Genomic DNA, 13,545 nt, shown 5'->3' with positions numbered 1-13,545 from the left:
GCGAAATTCAGGAACTGGGAGTTCAGAAGGCAGGAACATACTGTCATTGTAGATGTTCAAGCTTCATCCAATGCCACAGGCTTGCTTGCAGTCAGTCCATTTGTAGTGACCTGCCTCTTCCATACTGCCCAGGCATTGCTGGTGTTTTGCTTTCTGTAGTGAAATGTTGCCCTTTGAGAGAGTAGAATGTCTTTCTCGCTGTGTTAGGGTGATGTGCCTGCTGTAATCAAATGGCTGCAGCAATGTATCACAGCTAAAAGTGGGTGAGAAGCTCTGGCAGCATTTGAATTTAAAGTTGAGGTGCATGTTAGTTGCAAGTCCAGACGCTGCTGATAGACGCACGAGGGAAAGATGCTTCCAGTTCCGATGAAGGACATTCCTTGATGACCTGCTGCCCCCTTCCTCTTCAAATATGACCTTTCCTTTCCAAGACTTTGAGAGCTGCATCCACAAATTTAGGAGCCCTGCATTTTGCCTGATGTACCATTTGTAAGCCACCTACCATACATCCAATCTCTCTGTCAGTGCCAAGTGCACCCCACCCTTCCCTGTTTGAGAGGCAGTCTGTTTATAATATCTGGATAATGGGAGAAAACAGGATTAGACCACTGAGTTGGAAAATCAGTCATGATCATGAAGAATGGTAGAGCAGGCTTGAAGGGCCTAATCGTCTCCTGCTCCTTTCTCCTATATTTCTATGTCTACGTCATGGGACAGCTCATTGTCTTCTCAAATTTCATCACCACCACCTCCAGATATCATGAAAGTTGACAAAAGAAGTGTTAATTTTCACTAAGATTCAGCCCTGAGTGTGTCTCTGCTCACCCACAATTTTCAAATCTAATCTATTCATAGCACACTCTTTCCATATCTATCCTTCTAAAGTATATTATCTTCTATTTATTCACATTGAATTCCATCTCGCCATGCTTCTGTCTATTTCATGATTCTGTCAGCTTAAAAGTCTATGGTTATCCTCATCACTGAACGTATCTAAACCACCACTTCTATGGGCTTCATTCTGAATAGATTTTCTGTGTGGAGAGTTGAATGCAAAGAATTGGGCCGAATCCAATTTGTTTAGTGAAAGGGTTTATTTTGGATGTGGAAAAGAAGAACCTGTTAATGTGGTGTACTTAGATTTCCTGAAGAAATTTGACAAGATGACAAGAACTAGTATATCACAAAGTCCCTGGACCCTGCTCTGCCGCTTTAACCTGTTACTAGTTAAAAATCCATTCTCTGTACTCCTTAAATTGATAAGACTGTATCTTTGGCACCGTGTTCAGTTTTGGTCTCATTTAATGCTCAGTACCAGGAGTCTGTTCTATCCATCAAGATCCTGAGTCAATATCCTGTACCCCTACCCCCCACCCTCTCAGAGACCGCATTGAGGAAGTGCTTAAACAAAGTGGACCTCCCGAGTTCAAGAATACAGCTTACTTCTCCCTTTTAGAGGGCAAGTAGGGGTCGGCAATAAATGTTGGCCCAGCCAGCAATGCCCACATCTCGTCAATAAAGGTACAACTGCATCGGGAGCAATTCAGAAAAGGGTCACTCAACTCTATCCTGGGATGAGGACGGTATGGGTTGGAAAAATATATAAGATCCTGAGGAGACCAGAACTAGGGGACGTAGCTATGCCATGGGCAAGGAAGGATTTAATTAAAACACCCAACAGCCTGATTTATCCAGAAGGAAGGTCTGAGGGAATTGAAATTATTATCAGTGTTGTCTGCAGCAGGAATCATCTAGGGAAATACGAGGAACGAGATTTATCTTTTAGATCCATGAAAACTAAGAATAATTCAGTTAAGCCATGAAGGAAACAAAAGGATTATTGGTAAAGTCACTTGCATGATTCACTTATAATGCCATAAAGGAAACTACAGTTTACCAGGACTGTAATTAGCATGATTAATTAAAGAAGCTGTGACAAAGGTGGAAATCTTCCAATTTACTTACAAAAGGCATGATATATCCATTTTGACCTTGCTGATACAGCTAGTGCACAGCAGCATTTCAACTCTGTAGAATTAAAAACCTTTAAAGAAAGTAAAACAAATAATCACATTACAAAAACAAGGCAACAGAGCCAATATTGCCATACAAATTTAATAACAGGCCAAATAGAACACAAATTTGTATAATTGAGACATGAAATTGCTTCGAATCTAGATGCTAAATCAGAAGCTGGACACCGAAAATACACTTGATTTGTGTTATTGACAATGATAAAATAATTTGACAAGGGTTAAAAGAAGCAAGAAATACTGTTTATTAAGGTCTGCAAGCTTTTGACAAATACTTCAAAATAAATACTGTTCTTGAATGATCAAAATTTAAAAGAAGAGTTCAGCATGCAGGGGAATCCATGAATAATTTAACAGTTTCTACAGATATGCAGAAAAAGTATGACTGCTGCTTTACAGTCAGAATTTCTAACAGACAACTGTTGTTCAAATTGCTGATGAGTATTTGTCAGATTTATTGCTGTCAAAAGATGATTTGACTCTAGAGAAAGACAGACATTTTGGTGATGGGTGAAGTCTCTTTCATTCCTAACTTGTTGCAAGGCAGCTTGTAAACATACTGTTATATTGAGCATCACTGGTGAAGGGAGTGAATGTTGAAAGAGGTGAATGGGATGCCAAACATGCAGGCTGCTTTGTTCTGGATGGTATCCTCAGTGTTGTTGGATCTGTATCCATCCAGGCAAATGGGGGGTATTCCATCCCACTCTTGACTTGTGCTCTGTCAATGGTGGACAAAGTGATGGACAAGTTGGTGGACAAATTTCTAGCCTCTTATTTGCACTTTAGTCATCATATATATAGGACTCCTCCAATTCAGTCTGCAGTCTGTGGTGACTTCTAGGATGTTAATAGTGGGAGCTGATGGAAAAATACTTCTTAAGGCTTACTGTTTTGACCAAACATTTGGTCACCTGTCCTATACGATAACTCATGATGTACTTTAGTACCTTTAGCATCATAAAATTACGAAAACAAATGCAACATCGGTGTTGGGTGCACAGAAGCAGCAATCCTATATTATTAACACAAACAGTAAGAAGGGCTATTATTTTCCCAGCACAGATGGAGGTAATACGCTTTGCCCAGTTATTCATGTGTTCAGATGTTGCTTGAGGAGTAGAGAAGACCCTACTACAAGGAGCTGAATTGCAGCTTTTGAGCAATGATACCCGCTTAGTTATTTCATTGTTGAACATTCTGCCTCTATAGTAACAGGAGACATTGTGGCTATAAAGCCTCTTCTATGTAAACCACTGATGTGATGTAAACTCAACACTTGATTTCTGAAGAAGGGTCTCAACCCGAAACATCAAACTTTCCTGCTGCACTGCTGCTTGGCCTGCTGTGTTCATCCAGCTTTACATCGTGTTATCTCACGTGATATCTTGAAAAGATATACTGGATGTACATTTTCTTTCTCTTTTATAATAACTTGGAATTTTCTGGTGCTCTTACTGGGCATAAATTTGACTGGCATTATGGTTTCCAAACTCCTCAGAAGTCCTACATTCTGGGTATGACCTCTGCATTGAGATTTAGCGATTCACAATTCAAGTAGGAATACTGACAGTGTTGAAGCAAGTCAGTACAGGTGGTTTAGAGACCCTTGTTGCAACCAGACTGTGTAAAATAACACAGGGTAGTGACCCTCTAATGATCCGTATTCAGGGAACTTTTGTACTGTAAGAAATAAAAATGTTGATTACCTTATGACAGTTAGTCTGAAGAGTCGCAGTTACAGATAGTGCAGACTTTGAAAACTTGTTGTCAGCTGGCCAAGTAACTTCAATGGGATTGTAATATTTTATTGCACCTGTTTAGCCAACTTCAAACTTATAAATGCTTGGAGGTTGTTGAGCACTGAGATGAGATGAGATGAAATCATGAACTTGCTGTTGTGTTGTCTGCGAAAAGCCTTTTAGGATTATCTGCAGTTGCCTAAAGATGAATTTTGAGTTTATACACCTGATCAGAATCCATCTAATCCATCCTGCTATCCCAGGAATCAGTTTTAAAATCTCCCTACCCTTAGCCTCATCCCATGATCAACCCTCCCCCCTCATCCCTGCCTTCTTGACCTGACACGACCTATCCAAGAACTGCTGATGCTGGAGTCAGAGATAACACAGTGTGGAGCTGCAAGAACACAGCGGGCCAGGCAGCATCAGAGGAACAAGGAAAGTGGACGTTTTGGGTCAGGACCCTTCTTCAGAAATGGGGGGGAGGAGGAAAGGGAGCTGGGAAATGGAGAGTAGGGGTGAGGTTGGAGATTGGTGAGTGAGGTGGGAGGAATGGATCATTGGGAGAGAAGGTGGGCACGTTGTGGAGGTCAAGGAGATGGGGATGAGAGAAAGAGTTGGACATGGATGAAGCCGAGGGTGGGGAGATTTTGAAACTGGTAAAATCCACCTTTAGGCCATTGGGCTGTAGGTGGAATATGAGGTGCTGCTCCTCCAGTTTGAGTGTGGTATCATTGTGACACTGGAGGAGGCACAAGCTGGTCATGCCATGAAGTGAGTGGGAGAGGGTGTTAAAATGGTTGTCGACTGGAAGGTCTTGTCGTTTTGTTGTGTACGGAGTGCAGATGCTCTGGCTATTGAGGCAGTGCCATGAAGGGATAGCAGGACTGACAGACTTTGCACCACCATTCAATATGAGCATGGTTGATAATGCAGTCTCAGTAACCCATTCCTGCTTTCTCTCCATACCCCTTGATCTCTAGCCACAAGGGCCACATGCACCTCCTTCTTGAATATATCCAATGAACCGAACGCAACAGCTTCCAGTGGGAGAGAATTCCACAGGTTTGCAACTCTAAGTGAAGAAATTCTTCCTCATCTCAGTCCTGAACAACTTACCCCTTAATCTTAAACTAGTCTGCACCGACCCTTTGAAGAGCATCCCACCAAATTCCCATAACCCCAAATGCACCATGGCAAATCCATTCAGCCTGGACACTATGGGCAATTTATCATGACCCTCCTTCAGAGCCCCTTATGTATTTTTGAAGAAGGGTCTCTAGAGCTGAAACAGTAACTCTGCTTTCTCTCTCTCTACAGGTGCAGCGCATCCTGCTGAATTTCTCCAGCAATTTCTCATTTTGTTTGTGGGTTTGGAAGATGGTGTCCAAGGATCTTTGGTGAACTTCTGCAGTGCGTCTTGTAGTTAGCACATGCTGCCACTGATCATTGGTGATAGAGGGAGTGGATGTTTGTGGATGTAGTGCCAATTAGTCCTGGACCATGTCAGGCTTCTGAGTGTTGTTGGAGCTGCGCCCATCCAGGCAAGTAGGGCATATTTCTGACTTGTGGCTTGTAGATGTGGACAGGCTTTGGGAGGTTATTCCTGCAGTATTCCTAGTCTCTGATCTGCTTTTGAAGCCACTGTTTATGTGGTGCATCCAGTTGAGATTTTGGTCAATGGTAACGCAAAGGCTGTTGACAGTGGAGATTCTGTGATGGTAACACTAATGATTGTCAAGGGGAAGTGGTTAGCTTGTCTCTTGGAGATGGTCATTACCTAGCATTTGTGTGGCGCAAATGTTACTTGCCACTTGTCAGCCCAAGCCTGGATATTATCCAGGCCTTGCTGCACTTGGACATGGACTGCTTCAGTATCTGAGGAGCTGTGAATGGTGCTGACATTGAGCAATTATCAGCAAATGTCCCCATTCCTGACTTTATGGTGGAGGGAAGGTCATTGATGAAGCAGCTGAAGATGGTTGGGATTGGACACTACCCTGAGGAGCTCCTGGAGCTGAGAGGAGTTTGCAGATTGAGCTGGAGTACAGTTCTATTGCTGTTGATGGCCCACAGCACTTCCTGGATGGCCAGTCTTCAGTTGCTAGATCTGTTCAAAGTCTATCCCATTTAGTACGTTGATTGGCCTCAAACAAAAGACAGTGTTGAATGTTTTCAAAAGGACTTGAATTATAGTTTGGATGGGAGAAGGGATGAAAGGGTATGAGGAGGAAATGGGAACAGCTTACCAAGTTAGATAATCAGATGTGATCATATTGAATGGGGGAGCAGGTTTGAAGGGCCAAATGGTCTACTCTTGCTCCTACTTTCTACTTTTCTATGATCCTCCAGTTGTGGATATTAGACTGATGCAGCAGGAATGGGAATAACATTGACTGCCATTGCAGTTGACCTTTTCATGTTATCCAACGTTGCTAATTTAATGTTTATGGTAAACTATAAAATGGTCAGGATTCAATTTGCCTGGAGATCACAGTACCTTGTTTAATCACTTTTAAAGATGGATAGCTTTAAAACGTCCGTGTAAAATCTCTGTTTGATTTCAAAACAACTAGGCAGTAGTTCTGACCGTTTTTAACCTTGCAACAAACAGGCAGCTCTGTTAACCTCTGTTCTGTTTTCCCACCTGCCTCTTCTGGTTTCCAGTCAGTTCCTTTCCAAATATTTCTTGCTACCTGGTTCCAGGACATCAGCTGCTACCGTTTGATGGAGCTGCCTCAAAGCCAATTCACCTGGGTTCTGCAAATCTCCCACAGAGTATTTCTGGAATGTTACACTAATGATAATTTCCAGACCACAAATAATAAAAGGTGTTTTCTCAAACATGGTGACATTTCCAGCAATGAGTTCACACTGCATGCAATTGCTAACTCACACTTATCCTTTTCTGGCTAATTTGAATCAGTTATAGAGTCATACAGAGTGGAAACAGACCCTTTGGTCCAACCAGCCCATGTTAATTGTCTGCCACAGAAAGCAGTTGAGGCCAAACTGATAACAAGGTGTGAAGCTGGATGAACACAACAGGCCAAGCAACATCAGAGGAGCAGGAAAGTTTGACATTTCTGGTCGACACCCTTGTTCAGAAATGGCAGGGAGGAATGGGATTCTGAAATAATTAGGGAGACGGGGGGAGGCGGATAGAAGATGGATCAAGGAGAAGATAGGGTGAGAGGAGACAGACAGGTCAAAGAGGCGGGGTTATAGCCAGTGAAGGTGAATGTAGGTGGGGAGTTGGGAGGGGATAGGTCAGTCTGGGGAGGACAGGTCAAGGAGATGGGATGAGGTTAGTGGGTAGGAAATGGGACTGGGGCTTGAGGTGGGAGGAGGGGATAGGTGAGAGAAAGAACAGGTTAGGGAGGCGGGGATGAGCTGGGCTGGTTTTGGGATGCAGTGGGGGGAGGGGAGATTTTGAAGTATGTGAAATCCACATTGACACCATTGGGCTGCAGGGTTCCCAAGCGGAATATGAGCTGCTGTTCCTGCAACCTTCGGGTGGCATCATTGTGGCACTGCAGGAAGCCCAGGATGGACATGTTGTCTAAGGAATGGGAGGGGGATTTGAAATGGTTTGCGACTGGGAGGTGCAGTTGTTTGTTGCGAACTGAGCGTAGGTGTTCTGCAAAGCAGTCCCCGAGCCTCCGCTTGATTTTCCCCAATGTAGAGAAGGCCACATTGGGAACAGCGGATGCAGTAAACCACATTGGCAGATGTTCAGGTGAACATCTGTTTGATTTGGAAAGTCTTCTTGGGGCTTGCGATGGGGGTGAGGGGGCAGGTGTAGGAGCAGGTTTAGCACTTGCTTCGTTTGCAGGGAAAAGTGCCGAGTGTGGTGGGGCTGGAGGGGAGTATGGAGTGGACAAGGGAGTCACGGAGAGAGTGGTCTCTCTGGAAGGCACGTAAGGGTGGGGAGGGAAAAATATGTTTGGTGATGGGGTCGGATTGCAGATGGTGGAAGTGTCGGAGGATGATGCATTGGATCCAGAGGTTGGTGGGTTGGTACGTGAGGATGAGGGGGATTCTGTTTTGGTTGTTTTTGTAGGGACGGGGTGTGAGGGATGAGTTGCGGGAAATGCGGGAGACACGGTCGAGGGTGTTCTCGACCACTGCAAGGGGGTGGGGGGGGGGGGGAGTTGCGGTCCCAGAAAAAGAGGACATCTGAGATGTACAGGAGTGGAATGCCTCATCTTGGGAGCAGATGCGGTGGAGGTGAAGGAATTGGGAATAGGAGATGGCCTTTTTACAGGAAGGTGGTTGGGAGGAGGGGTGTATTCTAGATAGCTGTGGGAGTCGGTAGGCTTAAAATGGATATTGGTTTCCAGGTGGATGCCAGAGTTGGAGACAGAGAGGTCCAGGGGAGAGAGAGAGGTGTCAGAGATGGTCCAGGTGAACTTAAGGTTGGGGTGGAAGGTGTTGGTGAAGTGGATGAACTGTTTGAGCTCCTTGTGGGAGCATGAGATGGCACCGATACAGTCATCACTGTAACAGAGGAAGAGGTGGGGTTTAGGACCAGAGTAGCTTTGGAAGAGGGATTGTTCCACGTAACCTACAAAGAGGCAGGTATAGCTTGGGCCCATGCGGGTGCCCATGGCCACCCTCTTTGTCTGTAGGAAGTGGGAGGAATCAAAAGAGTAGTTGTTGAGGGTGATGGCGAGTTCAGCTAAGTCGATGAGGTTGTCAGTGAAGGGGGACTCGTCAGGCCTGTGGGACAGGAAGAAGTGGAGGGCCTTTAGGCCGTCAGCATGGGGAATGCAGATGTATAGGGACTGGACGTCCATGGTGAAAATGAGGTGTTGGGGACGGGGAATTGGAAGTCCTGGAGGAGGTGGAGAGCATGGGTGGTGTCATGGATGTCGGTAGGGAGTTCCTAGACCAAGGGAGAGAAAATGGAGCCCAGATAGGTGGAGATGAGTTCGGTGGGGCAGGAGCAGGCGGAGACAATGGGTCGACCAGGGCAGTCAGGTTTGTGGATTTTGGGAAGGAGATAGAAGCGGCCGGTGTGGGGTTGGGGAACGATGAGGTTAGAGGCTTTTGGTGGAAGGTCATCTGAGGTGATGAGGTTGTGGATGGTTTGGGAGATGATGGTTTGGTGCTTGGGAGTGGGGTCATGATCAAGGGGGCAGTAGGAGGAGGGGTCAGAGAGCTGGCGTCTGGCCTCGGCAATGTAGAGGTCAGTGCGCTTTACTACTACTGCGCCTCCCTTGTCTGCGGTTTTTATGGTGAGCTCGGGATTGGAGCAGAGGGCTGCACGTCCTGCGGAGGAGAGGTTGAGGCGATCAATGTCTCGATGACAACTGCAGATGAAGAGGTCGAGGGAGGGTAGGAGGCCTTGGGGTGGTGTCCAGGAGGAGGGGGTGTGTTGGAGGCAGGAGAAGGGGTCAGTATAGGGAGGGTTAAGCTCCTGGTTAAAGAAATAGCGCGGAGGTGGAGACGATGGAAAAACTGCTCAATGTCCAAACGAGAGATGTATTCGTCGATGTGTGGGTGGAGGGAGACATCCCACCCTAGACCTCCCCCTTAGGATGAATGGTCAGTCCTCAATAAAGTTGCCCCTTAGGTCCCTTTTAAATCTTTGCCCTCTCACCTTAAACCTATGCCTTCCAGTTTTGGACTACCCCACCCAGGGAAAACACCTTATCTATTTACCCTTTCCATGCCCCTCATGATTTTATAAGCTTTGAAAAGATCACCTCCCAGCCTCTAATGCCCCAGGGAAAATAGCCCCAGCCTATTCAGTCTCTCCCTGTAGCTCAAACCCTCCAACCCTGGCAACATCCTTGTAAATCTTTACTGAACCCTTTCAAGTTTCACAATATCCTTCTTGTAGCAGGGAAACCAGAATTGCATGCAGTATTCCTAAAGAGGCCTCACTATGACATTCAGCATTTCTTGCCCATCCCTAGTTGCCCTTGAGAAGGTGGTGGTGAGCTGCCGTCTTGAACCACTGCATTCCTCCTTCTCTCCAAGGTCTCTTTGTTCAGCAAGACTCCCCAGGATCTTACCTTTAAGCATATAAACCCTGCCCTGCCTTGCATTTCCAGAATGCAGCACCTCACGTTTTGATGGTAAGAGACAGAGTAATGCTAGAGGGGAACAAGTGGCGTTCTTCAGGGATTGATATCAGGTTCACTTTTGTTTGTCATTCCTATAAATAATTTGGATGAGAGTTCAGGAGGTATCGTTAGTAAGGTTGTAAATGACATCAAAATTGTTATAGTGGATGATGAAAAAGGTAATCTAAAATTACAAAGAGGTCTTGATCAAATGGGCCAAGGATTGGCAGATGGAGTTTAATTTGGCTAAATCCAAGACATTGCAATTTGGTAAAACACACAAGGACAGGACTAAGACAGTTAATGATAGGGCCCTTGGTAGTGTTGTCGAATAGAGAGACCTAGGGGTTGAGTTAGTTAGGTGTTTGAAATTTATATTGCAGGTTGCTAGTTGTTAAGAAGGCATTTAGCACACCTGCCTTCATTGCTCAGAACTTCGAGTATCGGTGTTGGGATGTCATGTAGAGGTTGTACAGGATGTTGGTAAGGACTCTTCTGAAGCACTGTGTACAGCACCTCCCAGTCGCGAACCATTTTAACTCCCCCCCCCATTCTTTAGACGACATGTCCATCATGGGCCTCCTGCAGTGCCACAATGATGCCACCCGAAGGTTGCAGGAACAGCAACTCATATTCCACTTGGGAACCTTGCAGCCCAATGGTATCAATGTGGACTTCACCAGCTTCAAAATCTCCCCTTCCCCCACTGCATCCCAAAACCAGCCCAGCCTGTCTCCACCTCCCTAACCTGTTCTCCTCACACCTGTTCTTCCTCTCACCCATCCCTTCCTCCCACCCCAAGCCGCACCTCCATCTCCTACCTACCATCTCATCCCGCCTCCTTGACCTGTCCGTCTTCCCTGGACTGACCTATCCCCTCCCTACCTCCCCACCTATACTCTCCTCTCCACCTATCTTCTCCTCTATCCATCTTCGGTCCACCTCCCCCTCTTTCCCTATTCATTCCAGTTCCCTCTCCCTATCCCCCTCTCTGATGAAGGGTCTAAGCCTGAAACATCAGCTTTTGTGCTCCTGAGATGCTGCTTGGCCTGCTGTGTTCATCCAGCTCCACACTTTGTTATCTTGGATTCTCCAGTATCTGCAGTTCCCATTATCTCTGATACAATTTTAGTCTTCCTGATACACTTAGCTGAACTCACCCTCACCCTCAACAACTACTCTTTTGATTGGGGTCAGAAAAGATTTACTAAGATGTTACTTGGGCTGGAGGGTTTGAGTTATAGGGAGAGGTTGGATAGGTTGGGACGTTTTTCATTGGAACGTAGGAGGTTGAGTTGTGACCTTGTGGAGATTTATGATATTATGAGGGGCATAGATACGGTGTTTAACAAAGGTCTTCTCTCTTGGGTGGGTGAGTTCAAAACCAGGTGGCATATTTTTAAGGAGAGGGCAGAAAGATTTAAAAGGAACCTGAGGGGCAACATTTTCACACAGAGAGCAGTTCGTGTGTGGAATGAACTGCCAGAGGAAGTGGTGGATGCAGGTACAGTCACAACATGTAAAAGACATTTGGATAAATACATGAATAGGAAAGGTTTGGAGGGATCTGGGCCAAACGTAGACAACTGGGACTAGTTTGGTTTGGAACATGGTTGGCATGGACCAGTTGGACTGAAGGGTCTATTTCCATGCTGTACGCTTATCTCTCCCGAATGGTTTGGCCCTAATTCTCGGACTGTGCCCCCAGTTCTAGAATCCCCAAACAATGGAAGTAATTTCTCTTCATCTGTCCTGTCTGTTTCAGGGACAATACATGAGTTGACACTGTCTTTATAAACATGACTGATTTGACTGCACATCCATTTGTTGATTGCTGAGCAACCCCCAATGGGATTGCTCCAGCATCGAGCATCACCTGCAGGCCACAGACCAGGTTCCACAGCCGGAGTCTGTGCTGAGAGCCTGCTGTCTCAGCTGGAACCAAATGGTTCAGGGCATATACACAGGCTGACACCTTCGGCTCTCTTTGTACAACAGCGCCATCCTTTCATGGCCTCTGTATCCAAATGTGGTGATGTTGATGACTGGTTCAACAATGTCCAGGGCAGCAAGGAACAAAACGCCGAGGGGGGTGATGGACTGAGGGGGTCCAGCTCTGTCTCCTGTACAGTACAGGGGTCTGAGAGCCATGCTCTTTCCTTTAAAAGCCATAACATCAGTGGGTCCTGCAGCCCACTCTCTCCCGGGCCACAGTAACCATTTTGATGTTACTTTGTGATACGCACACAGAAAGAGCTTTTAAGTGGTAAATAGTCAACGCACTCTGGGTGATTTAATATTTCAGATCAGTGCCACTTCATCTCAGGGACCTAAACATTTAACCTCAGCAGATGCAGGAGAATGTCTTCCTTTGTGTTAACAGTAAAAGTTCTCAGCGTTATGGGTTAGAATTGTTGCTAGGCAGAGTGACTGTCGAGTGCAATCCTGCCCAGGAATTGGAATTATTACAAGGTAATTTCAAAGAGGTGGAAAGAAGGGAAGTTTCTGATTGAGAAGAGATAATGGGAACTGCAGATGCTGGAGAATCTGAGAAAACAAAGTGTGGGGCTGTATAAACACTTCAGTGCTTCTCTGAGATAATGGGAAGTGCAGATGCTGGAGAATTCCAAGATAATAAAATGTGAGGCTGGATGAACACAGCAGGCCAAGCAGCATCTCAGGAGCACAAAAGCTGACGTTTCGGGCCTAGACCCTTCATCAGAGAGGGGGATGGGGAGAGGGAACTGGAATAAATAGGGAGAGAGGGGGAGGCGGACCGAAGATGGAGAGAAAAGAAGATAGGTGGAGAGAGTATAGGTAGGGAGGGGATAGGTCAGTCCAGGGAAGATGGGCAGGTCAAGGAGGTGGGATGTTAGTAGGTAGATGGGGGTGCGGCTTGGGGTGGGAGGAAGGGATGGGTGAGAGGAAGAACCGGTTAGGGAGGCAGAGACAGGTTGGACTGGTTTTGGGATGCAGTGCGTGGGGGGGGGGAAGAGCTGGGCTGGTTGTGTGGTGCAGTGGGGGGAGGGGACGAACTGGGCTGGTTTAGGGATGCAGTAGGGGAAGGGGAGATTTTGAAACTGGTGAAGTCCACATTGATACCATTAGGCTGCAGGGTTCCCAGGCGGAATATGAGTTGCTGTTCCTGCAACCTTCGGGTGGCATCATTGTGGCACTGTAGGAGGCCCATGATGGACATGTCATCTAGAGAATGGGAGGGGGAGTGGAAATGGTTTGCGACTGGGAGGTGCAGTTGTTTGTTACGAACTGAGCGGAGGTGTTCTGCAAAGCGGTCTCCAAGCCTCCGCTTGGCTTCCCCAATGTAGAGGAAGCCGCACCGGGTACAGTGGATGCAGTATACCACATTGGCAGATGTGCAGGTAAACCTCTGCTTAATGTGGAATGTCATCTTGGGGCCTGGGATAGGGGTGAGGGAGGAGGTGTGGGGGCAAGTGTAGCATTTCCTGCGGTTGCAGGGGAAGGTGCCGGGTGTGGTGTGGTTGGAGGGCAGTGTGGAGTGAACAAGGGAGTCACGGAGAGAGTGGTCTCTCCGGAAAGCAGACAGGGGTGGGGATGGAAAAATGTCTTGGGTGGTGGGGTCGGATTGTAAACGGTGGAAGTGTCGGAGGATGATGCGTTGTATCCGGAGGTTGGTAGGGTGGTGTGTGAGAACAAGGGGGATCCTTTTTGGGCGGT

This window comes from Stegostoma tigrinum, chromosome 14 (genome assembly GCF_030684315.1).
Source record: "Stegostoma tigrinum isolate sSteTig4 chromosome 14, sSteTig4.hap1, whole genome shotgun sequence".
Lineage (NCBI taxonomy): Eukaryota > Metazoa > Chordata > Chondrichthyes > Orectolobiformes > Stegostomatidae > Stegostoma > Stegostoma tigrinum.
This window is presented reverse-complemented; position numbering follows the sequence as displayed.